The 18,901-nt window shown below is 36.3% G+C and overlaps 1 long non-coding RNA gene across 1 annotated transcript in view; it reads right to left on the bottom strand.

The window, feature by feature from the left end:
- Window positions 1-4,272: 4,272 nt before the first annotated feature.
- Window positions 4,273-18,901, bottom strand: part of LOC121058545 — a 47,114-nt gene continuing 32,485 nt past the window's right edge. The window contains exons 2-4 of the long non-coding RNA XR_005814234.1: window positions 9,967-10,050; window positions 6,628-6,691; window positions 4,273-4,333 (exon numbers count right to left, since the gene is read on the bottom strand). This is a non-coding gene — a long non-coding RNA (uncharacterized LOC121058545). The remainder of the gene's footprint in view (window positions 4,334-6,627; window positions 6,692-9,966; window positions 10,051-18,901) is intronic.

Here is an 18,901-nt window from a genome sequence, read left to right as displayed (position 1 = left end):
CAGAGGGCTGTGCTTCCATTCAGAGGGACCTAGACAGGCTGGAGGGTTGGGCCAAGAAGAACTTAATGAAGTTCAACAAGGGCAAGTGCAGGGTCCTACACCTAAGGAGGAATAACCCAAAACACCAGTACAGGCTGCGGGGTGACCTGCTGGAGAGCAGCTCTGCAGAGAGGGACCTGGGAGTCCTGGTGGACAGCAGGCTGACCACGAGTCAGCAATGTGCCCTTGTGGCCAAGAAGGCCAACAGTATCCTGGGGGTGCATTAGAAAGAGTGCTGCCAGCAGGTCAAGGGAGGTGATCCTCCCCCTCTACTCAGCCCTGGTGAGGCCACACCTGAAGAACTGTGTCCAGTTCTGGGCTCCCCAGTACAAGAGGGACACAGAGCTACTGAAGAGAGTCCAGAGGAGGGCTACGAAGATGATTAGAGGACTGGAGCACCTGTCGTACAAGGACAGGCTGAGAAAACCGGGCCTGTCTAGCCTGGAAAAGAGAAGACTGAGGGGAGACCTCATCAATATGTATAAATGTCTGAGGGAAGGGTGTCAAGAGGATGGTATTTTCCATTGTGCCCAGTGACAGGAAGAGAGGCAACGGGCACAAATTGTAGCACAGGAAGTTCCGGCTGAATATGAGAAGGCACTTATTTACTGTGAGGGTGACGAAGCACTGGTGCAGGTTGCCCAGAGAGGTTGTGGAGTCTCCTTCTCTGGAGATATTCAAAACCCGTCTGGATGCCATCCAGTGCAATGTGCTCTAGGTGATCCTGCTTGGCAGCGGGGTCAGACTAGAGGATCTCCAGAGGTCCCTTCCAAACTTGGCCATTCTCTGATTCTGTGATTCTGTGATGGGAAGTCCATTACTTGAGTTAGGACAGCATTCTGATCAGCTTCAGAAAAGCAAACCTTGACATGCAGATAATTGTATATATTACATTATATTATATATACTATTTGAATTAATTATCTATAAATACAGTGCAAGTGTTTTTCTATGCAGGGAAAATTAACTTTAATTGGAAATAAGCTTTGGTAATAGATATTTGCTTTTATAACACTAATTATGAAGTAGATGTGCTTCATTTGCCTATTAATGTGTTATATTGTTATATCTGCAAGTTCTTTCCATCTTTTTGTTTCTTTATTTTTTTGTTTTGCATTTACATTTCAGGTCATTCTATGTGTATGTGTATAAGTTTCTGGAGGGAAGAATGACAAACTCAAAAAGAGTTAATGAGTTAACTCGTTAGAGCCTTATACAAAGAGCCTTATACAAAGATTTATGTATTTTAGAGCCTTATACAAAGATTTATGTATTTTATATATATATATATATAATTAGAAATAGCTATAATGAAAGAAGGGAATTAATGTCTCCTTTACATCTGTCTTTACTAGTCAGACCACTTATCTTTGGGGTACTCAATCTCCTGATCTGGAATTCTGGGACAGGGAGCAGAAGAAACCCCCCACAGATCAGGTGGAAACAGTCAGAGACCTGCTGCTCCACCTGGACTGTCACAAGTCCATGGGGCCGGATGGGATCTACCCAAGGGTACTGAGGGAGTTGGCGGATGTGATTTCTGGGCTGCTTTCCATCATCTATCAGCAGTCATGGTCATCTGAAGAGGTCCCAGATGACTGGAGACTTGCTAATGTGATGCCCATCTATAAGAAGGGTTGTAAGGAGGACCCAGGGAACTACAGGCCTGTCAGCCTGAACTCAGTGCCAGGAAAGGTGATTGAACAGGTCATCTTGAATGCAATCACATAGCATATGTGGGACAGCCGGGGGATCAGGCCCAGCCAGCATGGGTTCATGAAAGACAAGTACTGCATGACCAAGCGCATCCCCTTATATGACTGGGTGACCCATCTGGTGGATGAGGGAAAGCCTGTTGACATGGTCTACCTAGAATTCAGCAAGGCCTTTGACACAGTCTCCCACAGTATTCTCCTGGAGAAGCTGGCAGCCCATGGCTTGGACAGATCCACTCTTTGCTGGGTTAAAGACTGACTGGATTTCCGGGCCCAGAAAGTAGTGGTGAATGGAGTGAAATCCAGCTACTGACTGGTCATGAGGGGTGTTGCCCAAGGGTTAGTGTTGGGTCCACCCCCTTTAGTATCTTTACTGATGATTTAGACGAGGGAATTAAGCTCACCCTCAGTAAGTTTGCAGATGACACTGAGTTGGGGGGAAGTGTCGATCTGCTGGAGGGTAGGAAGGCCCTGCAGAGGAACTTGGACAGGATGGATCAATGTCCAATGGGATGAGGTTCAACATGGTTAAGTGCTGAGTCCTGCACTTTGGTCACCACAACCCCATGCAACGCTACAGGCTTGGGGCAGAGTGGCTGGAAAGCTGTGCAGAGGAAAAGGATCTAGGGGTGTTGATTGATGCTTGCCTGAACGTGAGCCAGCAGTGTGCCCAGGTGGCCAAGAAGGTCAACAGTATCCTGGCTTGTATCAGGAATGGTGTAGCCAGCAGGGCCAGGGAGGAGATCATCACCCTGTACTCTGCTCTGGTCAGGCTGCACCTCGAGTGCTGTGTTCAGTTTTGGGCCCCTCACTACAAGAAGGATATCAGGGCCCTGAAGCGTGTCCAGAGGAGTACAAAGGCTCTGGTGAAGGATCTGGAACACAAGTCTTATGAGGAGTGGCTGGGGGAACTGGGGTTGTTTATTCTGGAGAAGAGTAGGCTCAGGGGAGACCTTATTGCTCTCTACAACTACCTGAAAGGAAGTTGTGGTGAACTGGCTGTCAACCTCTTCTCGCAGATAACTAGCTATAGGACTAGAGGGAATGGCTTCAAGTTGCACCAAGGAAGGTTTAGGTTATATTTCTTCTCAGAAAGAGTAGTCATGTCTTGGAATGGGTTGCCCAGGGAAGTGGTGGAGTCACTTGGAGTCAAATTTCAAGTAAAGTTTGGACATGATGCTTAGGGACATGGTTTAGTGGGTGACATTGGTAGTAGGGGATGGTTGGATCAGATGATCTTGGAGGTCTTTTCCAACCTTAATGATTCTATGAATTCAGAATAAGGAAACACTTCAGTAACATTTCTAATTAAGACAAAGTCATGCTCTTTGCAAGGACACTACATGCAAAAGATGAATTTTAAAGGCTGCCTATATACAGTCTAAATATATGGCCTTAAGACTAGCACCTTATTATGATTACATTATTTTTAAGTAACAGTAGACTGCAGCTCAGAGTAATATTTACATTTCTAATTATTAATGGAAAATTTTCAAGTACTTGCATTTCATCTTTTTGAACCAAAGTCATGATATAGCTTTACCCATGAGCAATCATAATGATATGACATAACATAGGAAATATCATTTACATATCTTTAAAGCTAAGTACAAATCTCAAATCATAGAAACATTAAAAGCTTTTCTATTCTATTAGCTCCAGTGACTACAGGCTACACTAAAATTAAATGTGCAATTTAGTTTCAATTAAAAGAGTTTTGTTTCCACCCAGGACAGCTGAAACTCAATTTGAACAGATATTTTGTTGCAGATTATTAATTTCTTCCAACGACAAAAAATGCAGATTTTTTAAGATAATAACTGAGCAACAAATTTTATCAATTATTTGCTAAAATCATGTTAAAACAAAGATTTTATATGGTTTTGATAACATTCTGTGAATAGTTGTGTAAGCTTTAAATCCATATTCATGCTGTGAGCACAGATGGATAAATTTCCATCATTATCATTGAAGATGCAACCAGGTGAAAAAAAAAAAAAAATGATAGTTCGTATCTGATCAGGAGAGGAAGACACTATAATATGTGAAAACAGATGGAATCTAAATTTGATGAGACCTAGGTAGTTTCACCTACACACAATAATTCTGAACTTTATTTCAAGTAGTGGATAACAATATTGCACATCATGTTGTTTTCTTTCTCTCTCACTCTTTTTTTTTTTTTTTTTTGTGTGTGTGTGTGTGTGTGTGTGTGTCCTTGGGAAATAATAAGGAATGCAAAGCAGCATATATGAAAGAAAATATCATTTTTGAAAATGTCATTTTTTAGTAATGAACCTTTTACATAGACGCTATATACTTATAATAATAAATTAAAACTTATTACTTATAATAAAAGATTAAATAGAAAAAATGCTGCATATAGTTATTTTGGGCACAATGTCAATAGAAAAAAAAAAAGCTGAACAATAACACTAGGTGTCTGGGTCTAAACTGTCATTTAAACTGTCAAATCTAAATGCATATTATATTCACGTCTGCAAACAAACAAATTTGCCTTCGGACTCAAATAATAATTTTCAGTTCTAAGACATTTCTACAAATAGTTTGACTTCCTGCTGGAAAAAAAAAAAAAAAAAGTTTTATTTTATTTTCATTTGAGAGAGAAAGCAATATACCATCATCTACCCTAGTCACTCAACACCTGTATCAATATGTTTTCAGGGCAGTGATTAGCATAATTGTGGTGGATTTCTTGTATTCGGAACAGAATAGAAATAATTCGGTAATTTTTCACTATTAAAGAACTATGCTACATTGTTTCCTCAAGCAATACAATACTAGGCTTTTTAAAGGCACTTAATCAAATGAGGTATCCAGTCAGTTTGTCAGAAACAAAACGCAGACTATTTCCTCTCCTTCAGCCATCTCTGAAACAACAACATTCCCAAATTCACTCCTAGCAGTTCAGAACAGCTATGTGCAATCTTGTCAGTGCCTCTAAGACTAAAGACCGCTTCAATTCTCTGCTTCCTATAAGATGCACTTCCAGGGGGGTGAAGTTAAATAAAAACAAACAAACAACATCAACAAAAAATGGGTATCTACCACAAGATTTATATTCAGAAGAGGAGCCACATAGTCTTCATGTTACTTACTAATGAACCTCAGAAGCCCATAAACTCATGGAGCCCCTCTCTTTTACATTGTAAGGCTCTGTGAGGCCCAGAGCCACAAAATCCCAGGTAATATTCTAGGAACCTGAAAAGCTCACAGGAATCACAGTTTTCCCTAGACACACAAAGATAACTTTCTGTACATACCCAGATGTTCACCATCTTGTTTGGCTTGCTGCTTACCTCACACATATATCTCTTTTCAGATCAAAAACTAGGGACAAATTTAAGTTCTAGATAATGGATATTTTATTTATTATTTATTTTATTTTATTTTATTTTATTTTATTTTATTTTATTTTATTCTGTCTAAATGAAGTAGTCTACCTGTGAGCTAGGTGTCTAGTAACTCAATAATGATCTAGCTTATTTAGTTAATGTACCCTAGGGACTTATCCAGAACATGAACATGGTAATGTAGGTGCGTATGTTTGAGGATGCAACCCTTCTACATAGGGCTAGCTGATACAACATAATACTTGTGGGAGATCTGGTCCTTCTGGAGCGGTGCTGGCAGTCTAACAGACAAATACAGGATTCCTAAAATTGCACCAGAAGACAGATTTTAAGAAACCAAAACTGTCTCAAAGAACCAACAAGCTTAATTCTCCTGATATGCTGTTTGATAAACAGATGAGTCTTATTCAAACAGGTTTTATCTTTGTACAATTTCTTTAAAAAATCACCAAAACAAAACTTTGAAATTCTAACTTTATTGTTTTTCTACCTACTTTCTCCCCAAATTGCAGTACTGGTGCTGAGTTTTTTATAATGCTACATGTGCATTAAAAATAAATAAAATAATAATTAAAAAAAAAATCAGATATGTACATACAACACCATTTAATTTGAGACTTTTCCATGTTTTATAAATGTGTCTCTTGATTTCATAACCTACATTTTGGGTAGACCTGTGCGGAGCCAGGAGTTGGACTTGATGATCCTTGTGGGTCCCTTTCAACTCAGGATATTCTATGATTTTGTGATTTTAATCTGCATTAAAAGTCTCTATGTGATTTCATTGCCTCCTACTCTAGAAACTAGAGCTGATAATCCAAGACCTAAAGGGGTATTTAGCAAAGGATATTGGAGATGGTTTTCCTTCATCATACCACTGAGTTACCCAAACAAAATGAGCAAAACTTATCACAGTTGTGATATTGCTTAATCATATCACTTAGTAATGAAGATGGAGTGTGTTTTGAACCTTGATAGCATGAAGAACAATCTTGTGCATGTAATTTATTTGCCCTAGGACCTTATATTCAAAGGTCCTTTACTATTCTTCCTTATTAAAAATAATAATAATTTAAAAAGAGGTTTCTGTTGCTCAGTACAGTACATTTCCTATTTCAACTTTCCAAATAATAGTAAAATCTGCACTCCAGTTCTTTGAATTTAACATGAAAACATAAATAATAATAATAATCTAATCATTCATACGAGCTGCCTATGCAAAACACGGTGTAATTAATTTCTATTTCTCCTTCACTTGCTTGCTGATGATGTTATGATTCAGTGAACTCCAGTTAGCCGTCCAGTCTGCATAACATTGAAATTACATTATTTTGAGTTCTTCATTATCATCATTGTACACTGCTTTAAGTAATGTAATGTTCAAATTAATTGCCTAAAAAATCAATTGTATTTATGGAATTGTTACTTATATAAGAGCAGTTTATAGTTCTTAAAGATTTAAGGAAATCATGGAAATTTTATTTGTCATCAGAACTCACCACTGAAATTATACTTTTAACACCTTTAGGTAAAGGTGTTAAATATATCCAACTGCATTGCCACCTGAAAAAATAAATAAATAAAATAAAATAAAATAAAATATAATAACCCCCTGGAAAGTTTTGGTGATTGTTATTTCATATTTGCATAAATCTTGCTCACTTGGATTATTCAGAAATCCACATTTTGGTGGAGATCATTAGAGTGTGCATACATTTAAGTAATTTAGATCAGTCACACTGAAACACATAACTAAATGTTGCAATAATAATAATAATAAAAAGATATATCAGTTCTACTTCACACACCACAATATCAGTGATGTCATGAACCTATTGAGATTGCTACATAGAATTTGTAAGGTTAGATTTACTGATAATATTTCAGAGCAAACCATCTGATGAAAGTACTGTTTAACAAGAGTTTGGAGTACTCAGCTGAGCATGTTGATATTTGTGGTCATAAAACCTGACAACAGGAAGCAAAGCAAAGATTTTGATCAACAGCATTGAACCCTGAGAGCTGAAAAAGAGACTGAAGTAAGCTGACAGCTCTAAGGATGATAGTTCTATTGTGCCCTGGTTTTCCTCAGAGAATTAAAAACTGATCCATTTCCTAAAACTCCTAAGTCTAGAATTGGAGCAATTTATAGCTCCCTTCCAATGTGAAGGCTTTATTATTCCTTCACATTTGTTATCATAAATGATGCAAGGCAGAAGGCTTGACCAGAATCTGAGAACATGATCAAGAATCAGACAGTATGTGGCTACATTAAAGAAACTGCACAGCGTTCCATGGCCTACCATAGGGCTCCATCTGCACAGTCAGCTGTCAGGTCAGGATTTTAGAATGAAATCACACCATTTAAACAGACATCTACCTGTGAAGTAAGATCAAAATCTGAGGACTGTTTGCTTTCTTTCATGTTTATTTCCATATTATGTATGGCAAGTGCTTGCTGCATACTCTAAACATAAATTGCACTTTTCTTTCCATGAGAAATATCATTCTGATTGTTGGTTCATGATGAAGAATTTTATCTGGTTTATGATGAAGAAAAATGTAGAAATGATCAAATCATGGGGACTCCTTTCTGCATTGCTCTTAAATGCAAGTACAATATAGCAAAAGTCACTACCATTATTTTTGAAACAACATTGAAAATGATTCACATCACTCTCACAGTTCTTCTGTTCATCGAAATGGATCCCTATCATCTGCTGCAAATACTGATCTTCAGAGTTAGTTTGGGTCATCACTTTTCTGAAAGCCTTAAGATCCACTTCAGTTTGTCTCTTGACAAACTTCTCATAAGAATATAGCCTTCTTCTAGACAAAATAGAAAATTCTTTAACATATAGTAGCATATTTCGGTCATGTTTTTGGGGAGTAACTTAATGTTGTCAATTGAATATATGCTTGTGACAACATACACTTCAGGATATCAGCAAGCAGAGAAATTGAAATAAATTTGAAGCAGATTTACAGTTTTACGATTCTGGTTTCTTTTGTGTATAGTCCAATTATTGTTTCACAAACAAGGAAATTTTCAAAAGACACAATTGGCTTCTGATGTCCACAAACCTAAGTTGGAGTTAAAAAATAGACATCAGTAGGCTCTATCTCACTTTTCTGTTTTAATGTTGCTTGCTTCCCTTTCTTCTCATTCTCCATGAATCCTCTGCATTATTACAAAAACAAAAACAAACAAAAAAAAAATTCTGAGAAAACAGTGAAAACTACAATCACACTACCCCTCTGCTTCCCCTCCAGACCCTTCCCAGCTTCTGTGATTTATCTCAGTATATTCTGACAGATCTTGAAATGAGAGTTTCTCTCCCTTCTTGGAACTTGTCTGTGGCTAATTTTGTCCAAGAAAACATAAAAATGCTATAAACTTTTAGTTACAAAGAAACTAAGTCATTATTTTGACTTTTACTTCAGCTTTGCTTTCTTTATATCAGGTTTGTATTATTTATATCATTTGCTTTCCTTTTTCCTAAAAGTTATAAATATATATATGTATATACATATATATATATATATTATGAGTTCTCTGAGGAGTATAGGTAACTGAATCCTATGTTCCATACTCATGCATATGTACTGTTCATTATTGTAACAACTAAGAGTTCAGCTACAATCATGATCAGCATGGATGCTAAACTATTAAACAGGCTCCTGTTCAAAAAATGTTTTATTTTATTACATTTAAATTACAACAAATTGGAATAAACATGGCTCAGTGATGCAAAAATCACATGAGTTTTCAAAGCTGTTATATTATTCATCTGATTTTTACACTTCACATAATGGTACCCTCATATCTCATAACTACTCTGTCATACTTTGAATTATTGCTTATTCACAACTCTATTATCACATCAGACACCTTATTATTTCTTCTCCTTGAATGTAGGACTGAATGATAATCCTAAATTGAAGCTGCATCTTGTGCAATGATTACAGAAAAAAAAATCACATCTGCTTCAAAGTTCATAGAACATGTAATGGAAGTGCTATGTCATCAGAGAAACTTTTCTGGTCATTTGTTTATGTCCATCCTTCCTTATAAACCAATGCATCAGGCATGGTATGAAGGAAAGGCAATAGATTAATCTGATCTCTTTTACAACTAAGATATAGTCTATGCGTAGATTTATAATCTAAATCCGTGCCACATTTATCATATTGATATCATAGGAATGTTTAAATATGTGTGTATATATATAAATATGCATATATAGATATGTACATTTGTGTCTATGTGTACACTATATATTGAATTATGCTATGTCATATGTTGCTAATAAAGTGAGAGAAAATATCGATCCTTATGGTAACAATATAAAACAGAATATAAAATGAAACAGCAACCAAGGTCCTTTATTTAAATGTCCCCTTTTAAAGAACTCCAAGAACTCCAAGAGTTCCAAGAACTTTGGAACCCAAACATTTTTTGAAAACTGAACGTTATCAGCTCTATCTGGTATAGGATGGCCTGGAAAACCGAAGTCTTACTGGTTAACAGTGTCACAATATCCAGGTTTAATCCAACATCTTTTAACCACATAGAGGTACCATTCCATATTTCAAGAACTGAAAAATAATATAAAATTCATGCTTATCATGAATAAACACTAATATTTAGAATGGATTATATTCCAGGTCTTATTCCATGAACACATGGCAGTACATAAGCATTTTAGCTGGAAGTATACATCACAAGTATATATTTCAAACAAATTTAAGAACACTAGCAAAAGAGACTTGATGTTCATCTCTGTGATTTATTTTTCAGATAACTTAATTGTTTTGACTATATTTTTAGTACTTACCACTGTGCTGTGTTTTTGAGAAGCCTTCAGAATCCCCGCATAGGAAGCAGCATATTGTCATTTCAGTTATAGCACAAGTTTTTCCTGTGAGGAAGAAATATATAATGTTCTTCAGTAAAGGAAGAAAATAAAATATATGCTTATGAGTCATCGACAGTGAAACAATACACATATGAAATCACCCGTAATTCTGATTTTCAAGATTAAAAATAAAAACAAAAATAAAAAATATAATATTGATACCCAGAGGATAACTACATGGATAATAGTGCATTAACGTTTGTCCTAACAGTTATTAGTAACATTTTTTCTTTTCTGATCAATCTTTGCTAAGGAAGTAAATTGCCTTTAAACTTTTAAACCATAAAAATATTCATTTTAGGGAAAAAAAAAAAAAAAAAACAAAAACTAGAGAAAGTACTTTAAGATAAAAGAAGTGAAAAAAAAATGCATGATCCTTATAAAAATATTTCTTTAAATGTACGTTGTATACATTCAAATATAGAACGTGAAATCATTTGACTATTATTTATTATTTCTTGAAATTAGTTAGCATAGACTTTTACAGAAATTATCATGGCAAAGTGGCAATAGTGTACTTCCTCAGCTGACCCTCAGTCAAATTTAAATATTTTAGTCTCAGAGAAGCCTGGTTCACTTCAAGGACTTCAATTACTTTCCCTGGATTTAACTATCCTCTCACTAAATTTTTAGTGGGTTTGTTTTATTTTTATTTTCACAAAAGGAATTATGACCAGAATAAACAATATGAATGTCCCAGAAATTTCTTTGTGAACAGTGTGCAATTCAATACTCTAGCTTATACTCCAAATTACTTTTCAATGGATATCTTATTTACCAATATGCTATCCTTTTAGGTAGACTATTTCAAATGACTAAATACTAATACTTACCAATAGTCTCTTTTGTCAGGACTATGTTGAGACACTGCAATTTAAACCTCAAAAGGTAACGTGTCAAGAAAGTTATTTCAGGTAATTTGCCTCAGTTCCAAGACTGCATTAGATGAAATACTTTTCTTCCCACAAAAACCAGTACAGTTGAATTTATAACATAGATACATATTCTGCAGGGGAAATGCATGCACTGCTTGTATTTATTTATTTTTTTTTTCCATTTCTCTTAATGCACCAAGGAACTTCATATCTTCTATTCATATTTTAACTATGTTGATTAATACAGACAAGCACTTTATGTGAAAAGTACAATTTTAAAACAAATTGCACAAGAAAGGGTGAGGCCATCAAGTAGTCCTACTAACCTGTTAACAAAGCAGTAAGCTGACAAATGTGTTCCACAAATTTCCATAGCTTTCAGAGTCCAACCTGCCTGTCAGTAAGACATGCATGACTTGCAGATAACTGATAAAGTATAATCTATCTCAAAGTATGTATACCTATACACACACACATACAAACACAGACTTTCCAAGTATGCATATGTATAGTGACTAGAAGAAATTATCAGTTCTATCAATAAGATCCTAAGGATCACAGCACTGAGATTCCATCTAATATATCAGAATATTTTCTTATGTCATTTAAAGAAAAAAAAAAAAAAAAAAAAAGAAAAAAAAAAAGATTTTGGACTTAACTTTTGACCTATTTTGACCTTTTGACTACACTATTATTTTATAATGTAAACGAAATCAGGATTTAATACTTACTTTGTTAATAGTGGATTCTGCAATCTTAAGTCACAATGAATAACACAATTTTTTTGACTTACTAAAGCCAAATCAATCCTATAAATGCAATTCATTGTAAGAGTTGAAATACAGTCCTTAGTCCCATATAATGAAGGTGATTATCTCTAAAAACTGGAAATATATACCTGTGGATGGATATCTGAATATACATATCTCAGTCTGAAAGGGACAAATTTAGGAATAGGGAATCAAAGCACATTCCTTATGAATAAACAAAGCATGAAACATGCCAGCTAAACTGTGAAAGTGTCCATCTGGACACTTATCACACAGAAAACCTGGCAACAGTGTAAATTTTCACACACACAGCCATTGAGGAATCAGATGTTGAAGTTTAGGGCAATCTTTATTCCAAGCTACAGTAATGTCTTAAATATCTCCATATAACAATTTCAACTTTATTGAAGATTTCACTGCTCACATAGATTCTGACAGACATTCTAATTCTCCAAGAGTAGTAGTGAATAAACCCAGGACATAAGAAATAAGGAAGGATTTAAACGAATGGCTGGACAGTGAAAAATCCACGAAAGCTAACACAGTTTCCTTTCTCAGTTATTTTAAACTTGTATTTCTTTATTTTGTCAGTCTTTATAGTTTAATTTCTGCTACAGTTGAATGATACTCAACTCAGCTTTGCTGGTAAACACAGGGGGCTGCATTTACAGTCTCTCCATAGCATCAAATAGTCTTTAGCTTAGAAGAATAAAAACTAAGAAAGTGCTGTTTGTAAATTAGGTTTTCCAAATTTATCTCCTATACTGTTCTTATCCTTCTCACCTTCATTTATCTTACAGATCGTCTAATTCGCCTTGCCAGATTGATTTTAAGTGTAGATGACTAGATTATAGTTTAGACTTTATATATTCTACTAAACCACTCTGTTCTCACTGCTCTGTCTATTTACACCTCTTGTTAGACTCTATCTCTATATAAGCAATTGCTCTGTATAAAAAACAACTGCAAATACTGCACTTCCTTCTATCAATAGGCTCTTAGAGCAAGTATGGGCATGCAGGTAGAGGAATAATAGTCAAGTTCTAAGACAAAACATAGAAGTATTTAATATATATTTTCCTTTAGAAGTGACATTTTTCCTGTATGTTTGTGACAACTGTTTTCCTTGGAATACTAAAAGTCTAATATAAGTGTTAAGGGGAATTTGGCAGTCTTTCTAAGCTTATTTTTCTAAAGTCGAAAATTGTCTTCGTCAACAGTACAATGACTCATAGGTAACTTAAGTCCAATGGTACTATAGTCAGCCTTAATGTTACTACTCAGTTTAAGCTTACTTATTTGACTCATTTCCTAGAACTATCTGAAGAGTCTCTGATTTAAGAGTGATGGAGCAAACATACTCAAAAGCAACTAAGACTGGTGTTCTAACAGTATATTTATATAGTTATCTTAGTCAATACCTGAGATATTTGTCTTATATATATATTTTTTTCCCAAACATGATGACGCCACTCTCTCCAGCTATACTAAAAACCTCTGACTCTTCTTTGTAATATCCATTTACAAGATCAATTCTTTTTCTTTAATTCTCAGTTTATTCATCACAATGATTGGAGTATTGTAAGCAAATTCAGTTTGAGCAGTCAAGTTCATAAAGTGTGTGTGACAAAACGTAGCATTTTAAATGCAGTCAGCATCTTTAAACACATCTTTAAATGTGTCAGTTACAGTGTTTACACACTTTTGTCTATTTATTCAGCTTCATATCAAATTCATTCTATATGACAATTTTATTAATAAACTCTCCCCATGGTTCAAACATTGCATAAACAATTGTAACTATTTTTTTTTTTTGTGTATACTATAAATAGAAAGTTATAGAGGACACAATAGGAAAATGCATCTGGGCAGTTCTGTGATGCTCTTTCAACATCACTAGCCCAGAAGTCGGAATATCTGATAAACAGATGATGCTCTTTCAATGGTTTATTGTCTGGAAAGTTGAGGGCAGCCATGTTCAGAAGAGGAAAGATGCAAAAATGATCTAAGATGCTTAAAAGATGCTAAATGATGCTGCAACAGGAATTGGAAACAGAACAGGTTGGGAAGAGTATCGAAAGCATGGAAGTGAAATCTACTTTTTTCCCTAAGTTAGCTAGTGAATGCTAATAACTGCATCAGACCTCAGGCATCATTTGTAATTAGTGTGGAAAATAGGTATCCTGGATGGTAGTCAAAGAGTGTGGCTTTCATTAAGAAAACAAACGCACCCACTCTTCATGTATATCAACTGAGCTAATGTTGATTTACAGTTATCTAAGAAATGAGTGTTGGTACCTTACTTTTCTTTACTTAAAACAAATGCAAGTATCTAGTGCTGTATCTAAGTGTAAATGTAAGTGTAAAGGCTGTGAAACGTGACTTCTCTTTTGCTAAAGGTGGCTGATCTCTTTGGCCAGACAGCAGAATTCAGCAACAAGACAAACCTCCTGGGGGGACACATTTTTCAACTTGAATTAAAGTAGCACATCAGAAGAAGACAGGAAGCCTGTAATTTACACAGTTCCCCTAAATTATTATTCTCTCTGTTTATTCATTGTCTTCAAGCACATCAGAAAGATACAGTGGAAGTTCTTGTGTTGCTTTTTTCTCCCTCTAATATGGCAGGTTCCTCACGATCCTCTGCTTTATCTCTTTCTGCTTTAAATAGTTAATCCTACAAACATACGTGTGCCTCTGGTCTTGATTCCTGCCTGACACATTCAGATGTGGTACACACTCAGAAAAGCAGAAAAAAGAGACTGACACTCCTCTGAAGTCAGAGTGAAGGACGGCATCCTCAGCCACAAGCCACTAAATATCCCACAGAACAGGTGGGTGGCTTCAGAGATAAGCCACAAGAAAAAGAAAGAGTGGGAATATATGAATCTGTGCAAGGTCTGCAAGATCAGGAAAACCCTGACCAGAGATGAAAGAGAAAGTAGGCAGAACGAGTAACATAAATGACAGATTTCTCTTCAGAGAAAACAGGCTGCTACCAAACACATAACTGTAGTGGCAGAGGAACAATACTACAGCAAGTGGAAGGCTGAGGCTATCTCCACAAGAAGTAGTCCGTGAGAGGAATTAAATTCTTTGTAAGGCACAATGTCAGTTAGAAACAAGTAATGTGAATTTGCAGAGGTCTCAATTTTTATAAATAGAGCTAATATTTCTTGAAAATTCTTGCCTTCGGAAATGTTTAGATACTAATCTTTGCTAATAACAGACAAAATGCAGATTCATTTCTCATATGGGTTACATCTGAATTGCCATGAACTACTTGTATCAAAACAAAGCTATTATGTGTGATAAACAGATTAAAAACACCTGATCAGAAGAATGAATAACGTAATATTTGAATACATATAACTTCATTAGGAAAATTTGATATTTTTTGCAACATCAACAAATAGAAATCTCAAGGATCAAGGATGACAATGACACTGCAATATCGTGCAAACAAACCTTATCAGTTATACCACAGGTGAAATACTGAGAAGACGCAGATGAAAAGAAAAAAAAGAAAAAAGAAAAAGAAAAAAAAAGAGAAAGAAAGAGAAAGAAGAGAAGAGAAGAAGAAAGAAAGAGAGAAGAGAAGAGAAGAGAAAGAAGATAAGAGAAGAGAAGAGAAGAGAAGAGAAAGAAGAAGAGAAGAGAGAAAAGAAAAGAAAATAAAGAAAAGGAAGGAAAGGAAAGGAAAGGAAAGGAAAGGAAGGAAAGGAAAGAAGGAAAGGAAGAAAGGAAAGACAGGAAAGAAAGAAAAGCAAGAAAAGAAAAGAAAGAAAGAAAAAAAAGAAAAGAAAAAGAAAGAAAAGAAAAAGAAGGAAGGAAAGGAAAAGAAAGGAAAAGAAAGAGAAGAGAAAAGAAAAAAAGAAAAAAAAGAAAGAAAGAAAAGAAAGAAAAGAAAAGAAAGAAAGAAAAGAAAAGGAAAAAAAGAAAAGAAAAGAAAAGAAAAGAAAAGAAAGAAAAAGAAAGAAAAGAAAAAAAAGAAAAGAAAGAAAAGAAAAGAAAGAAGGGAAAGGAAGGAAGTAAGGGAAGGGAAGGGAAGGAAGAAGGAAGGAAGGGAAGGGAAGGGAAGAAGGACGGAAAAGAAAAGAAAAGAAGAAAGAAAAGAAAAGAAAAGAAAGAAAGAAAAGAAAAGAAAAGAAAAAAAGAAGAAAGAAAAGAAAAGAAAAGAAGAAAAGAAAAGAAAGAAAAAGGAAGGAAGGAAAGAAAGGAAAGGAAAGGAAAGGAAAGGAAGGAAAAAGGAAAGGAAAGGAAAGGAAGAAAGGAAAGAAAGAAAAAAAAAGAAAGAAAGAAAAGAAGAAAAGAAAGAAAAGAAAAGAAGAAAGAAAGGAAAAGAAAAGAAAGAAAAGAAAAAAAAGAAAAGAAAGAAAGAAAGGAAGGAAAGGAAAGAAAGGAAAGGAAAGGAAAGGAAAGGAAAGGAAGGAAAGAAAAGGAAAGGAAGGAAAGGAAAGGAAAGGAAAGGAAAGGAAAGGAAAGGAAAGAAAGAAAGAAAAGAAAAGAAAAGAAAGAAAAGAAAAGAAAAGAAGAAAAGAAACAAGAAAAGAAAAGAAAGAAAGAAAAGAAAAGAAAAAGAAGGAAAGGGAAGGAAAGGGAAGGAGCGGAAAGGGAAGGGAAGGAAGGGAAGGGAAGGGAAGGGAAGGGAAGGGAAGGGAAGGAAGGGAAGGGAGGGAAGGGAAGGGAAGGAAGGGAAGGGAGGGAAGGGAAGGGAAGGGACAGGGAAGGGAGGAAGGAAAGGAAAGTGTAGGAAAGGAAAGGAAAGTGTAGGAAAGGAAAGTGTAGGAAAGGAAAGGAAAGGAAAGGAAAGGAAAGTGTAGGAAAGGAAAGGAAAGGAAAGTGTAGGAAAGGAAAGTGTAGGAAAGGAAAGGAAAGGAAAGGAAAGGAAAGTGTAGGAAAGGAAAGGAAAGGAAAGAAACGAAAAGAAAAGAAAAAAAGAAAGAAAAGAAAAGAAAAGAAAAAGAAAAGAAAAGAAAAGGAAAAAGAAAGAAAAGAAAGAAAAGAAAGAAAAGAAAGAAAAGAAAAGAAAAAAAAAGAAAAAAGAAAAAGAAAAAAAAAAAAGAAAAGAAAAGGAAAAAAGAGAAAAAAGAAAAGAAAGAAATCTGAGAGAAACACAAACAAAGCAAAAAAATAAAAGCAAGCTGGAAACAATGATGGTAGATGCAGTTTGTATTACAGAAAAAAAAAAAAAAAAAGAAAAAAAAACTTCTGAAACATTTTTAGACTGCTACTACAAGTCAGGAAGAATTAAACTCATGAGGTCTGAGCCCAAAACAGCAACACACACAACAGAATTGCTGATGATGCAGAAGAGAGTGATTTGCCATGGCCATGTTAAGAAATTCTGAATAGTAAACGGAATGATCCCTTAGGGGAACTCCAGGCCAGAAAGCAGCAATGCCAGGAAAGAATGTAAAATAAAATCAGCAAAAACAAAGGGCATAAGAAAGGCTAAGTCTAAGGTCAAAGAAGGGGAGAGATTGCCAGGCTTGTGTCAAAGGAAAAGGTTGATCCTCAGGTCAGGGAGAAGAGAAAGGCCAAGCCTGAGATTAAGGAGGAGGAGGAAAAGGAGAACAAGATGCAGTTAAAGAAGAAAGTTTAAAGAAGAAAGACAGGAGAAAGGGGAGGGTAAAAGAGCAGTCCGAAGGGAAAAAATAAAAATAAAAAGATTAAGGACATGCCCAAAGTCAAAAGAACAGAGTCCAAAGAGAGCTTCAAGACCATGCTGAGACATACTGAAATTAAAGGTCAGTTGAAACAGCAAGAGCTCCACATAACAACCCTTAAGCTGTCAAGGTACAGTTTCCAGACATAGTAGATAGGGAATCAGATGAATAGAAGACAGAATAATCCACCCAGTGGCATGGAACTCAGATCATCTGAGTTCCTCACTTCAAGTATATAGTTAAGTCTCCTTGGGACCTTCAATATTTTCTGTGTTTCTAAAATAACAGCAAGAAATTTTCTGAAAGGCACTTAAACAACTATTACAGTAAGAATCTTGTGATGCTCAAGGTAATATTGACTATCTGTGTCCCTTCCAAGTTATTACTAGTAAAGCAATTACTCTTGATGAAATCGTGCATGCCTTTCTGTGCATAAGCAAGATCTGATAATATATCTACCCATATATCTTTTCTAAGAACGTGGGTAAATCAGGAGGAAATTCTCTTAAAATTTTCATAGCTATAAAGACTAAAATGAATGAAAATTCATACCATGAAAATGTATACATGAAAATTTTCTCATAAGTGAAAATATTTTTACACAGATTTTCTTAATGCACCAGATATTACGGTTGTTGCTTATTGGCCCCAGGGAGGTGCCTGATTTCTGAGACTGGGTCTGCTCCAGTGCCCCTGTCTGCCTCTGCTGGTGGGCCAGTGGGATGGGTTGCCAGGGCCCCTGTGCCCCCACAGGGAGTCCCGAATACTCCTGGCTTCAAGTCACTGTAGTGGGTTTACATGGCAAGGTTTTGGTAGCAGGGGGCCATAGCAGTGGCTTCTGTGAGAAGAATTTAGAAGCTGCTCCATATTAATTAAGGGCCCCACTGCTGACCAGAGCCGAGCCAATAAGCAATGTTGTTTGCCTCTTTGCGAGAGCATATTTAAGAAAGGGAAAAAATAAAAAATTAACTAAAAAACACGCACAAAACAAACCAACCAACCAACCAAAAAAACACTGCAACACAGCAGCTGGGAGAGTGAGAGAGTGAGAAGAGTCAGAAATAGCCTTGCAGGCACCAAGGTCAGTGAAGAAGGAGGGGGAGAGGTGCTCCAGGCACGGAGCAGAAGTCCCCTGCGGCCTGTGGTGAAGACCATGGCGAAGCAGGCTGTCCCCCTGCAGCCCATGGAGTACCACAAAGGAGCAGGGTTCCACACTGCAGCCCATAAAGGAGACCACGGTGGAGCAGGTGGACCTGCACTGAAGGAGGTTGCGGCCTGTGGAGGACCCCTGCTGGAGCAGATTCCGGGCCAGAGCTGCAGCCCGTGAAGAGGAGCCCACGCAGGAGCAGGTGACCTGGCAGGAGCTGCTGCCCATGGGGGACCCAGATTGGAGCAGTTTGCTCCTGAGGGATGGACCCTGTGGTACGGACCCATATGTGGAGCAGTTCTTGAAGAGCTGCTGCCTGTGGGAAGCCCCTGCAGGATCAGTAGGAAGGTTGGCATCCCGTGGGAGGGACCCCACGGCACAGGGGCAAGAGTG

This window comes from Cygnus olor, chromosome 1, assembly GCF_009769625.2.
Source record: "Cygnus olor isolate bCygOlo1 chromosome 1, bCygOlo1.pri.v2, whole genome shotgun sequence".
NCBI classification, from domain to species: Eukaryota; Metazoa; Chordata; class Aves; order Anseriformes; family Anatidae; genus Cygnus; species Cygnus olor.
Note: the sequence above shows the minus strand (reverse complement) of the source record. Positions and strands in the feature narration are given on the sequence as shown.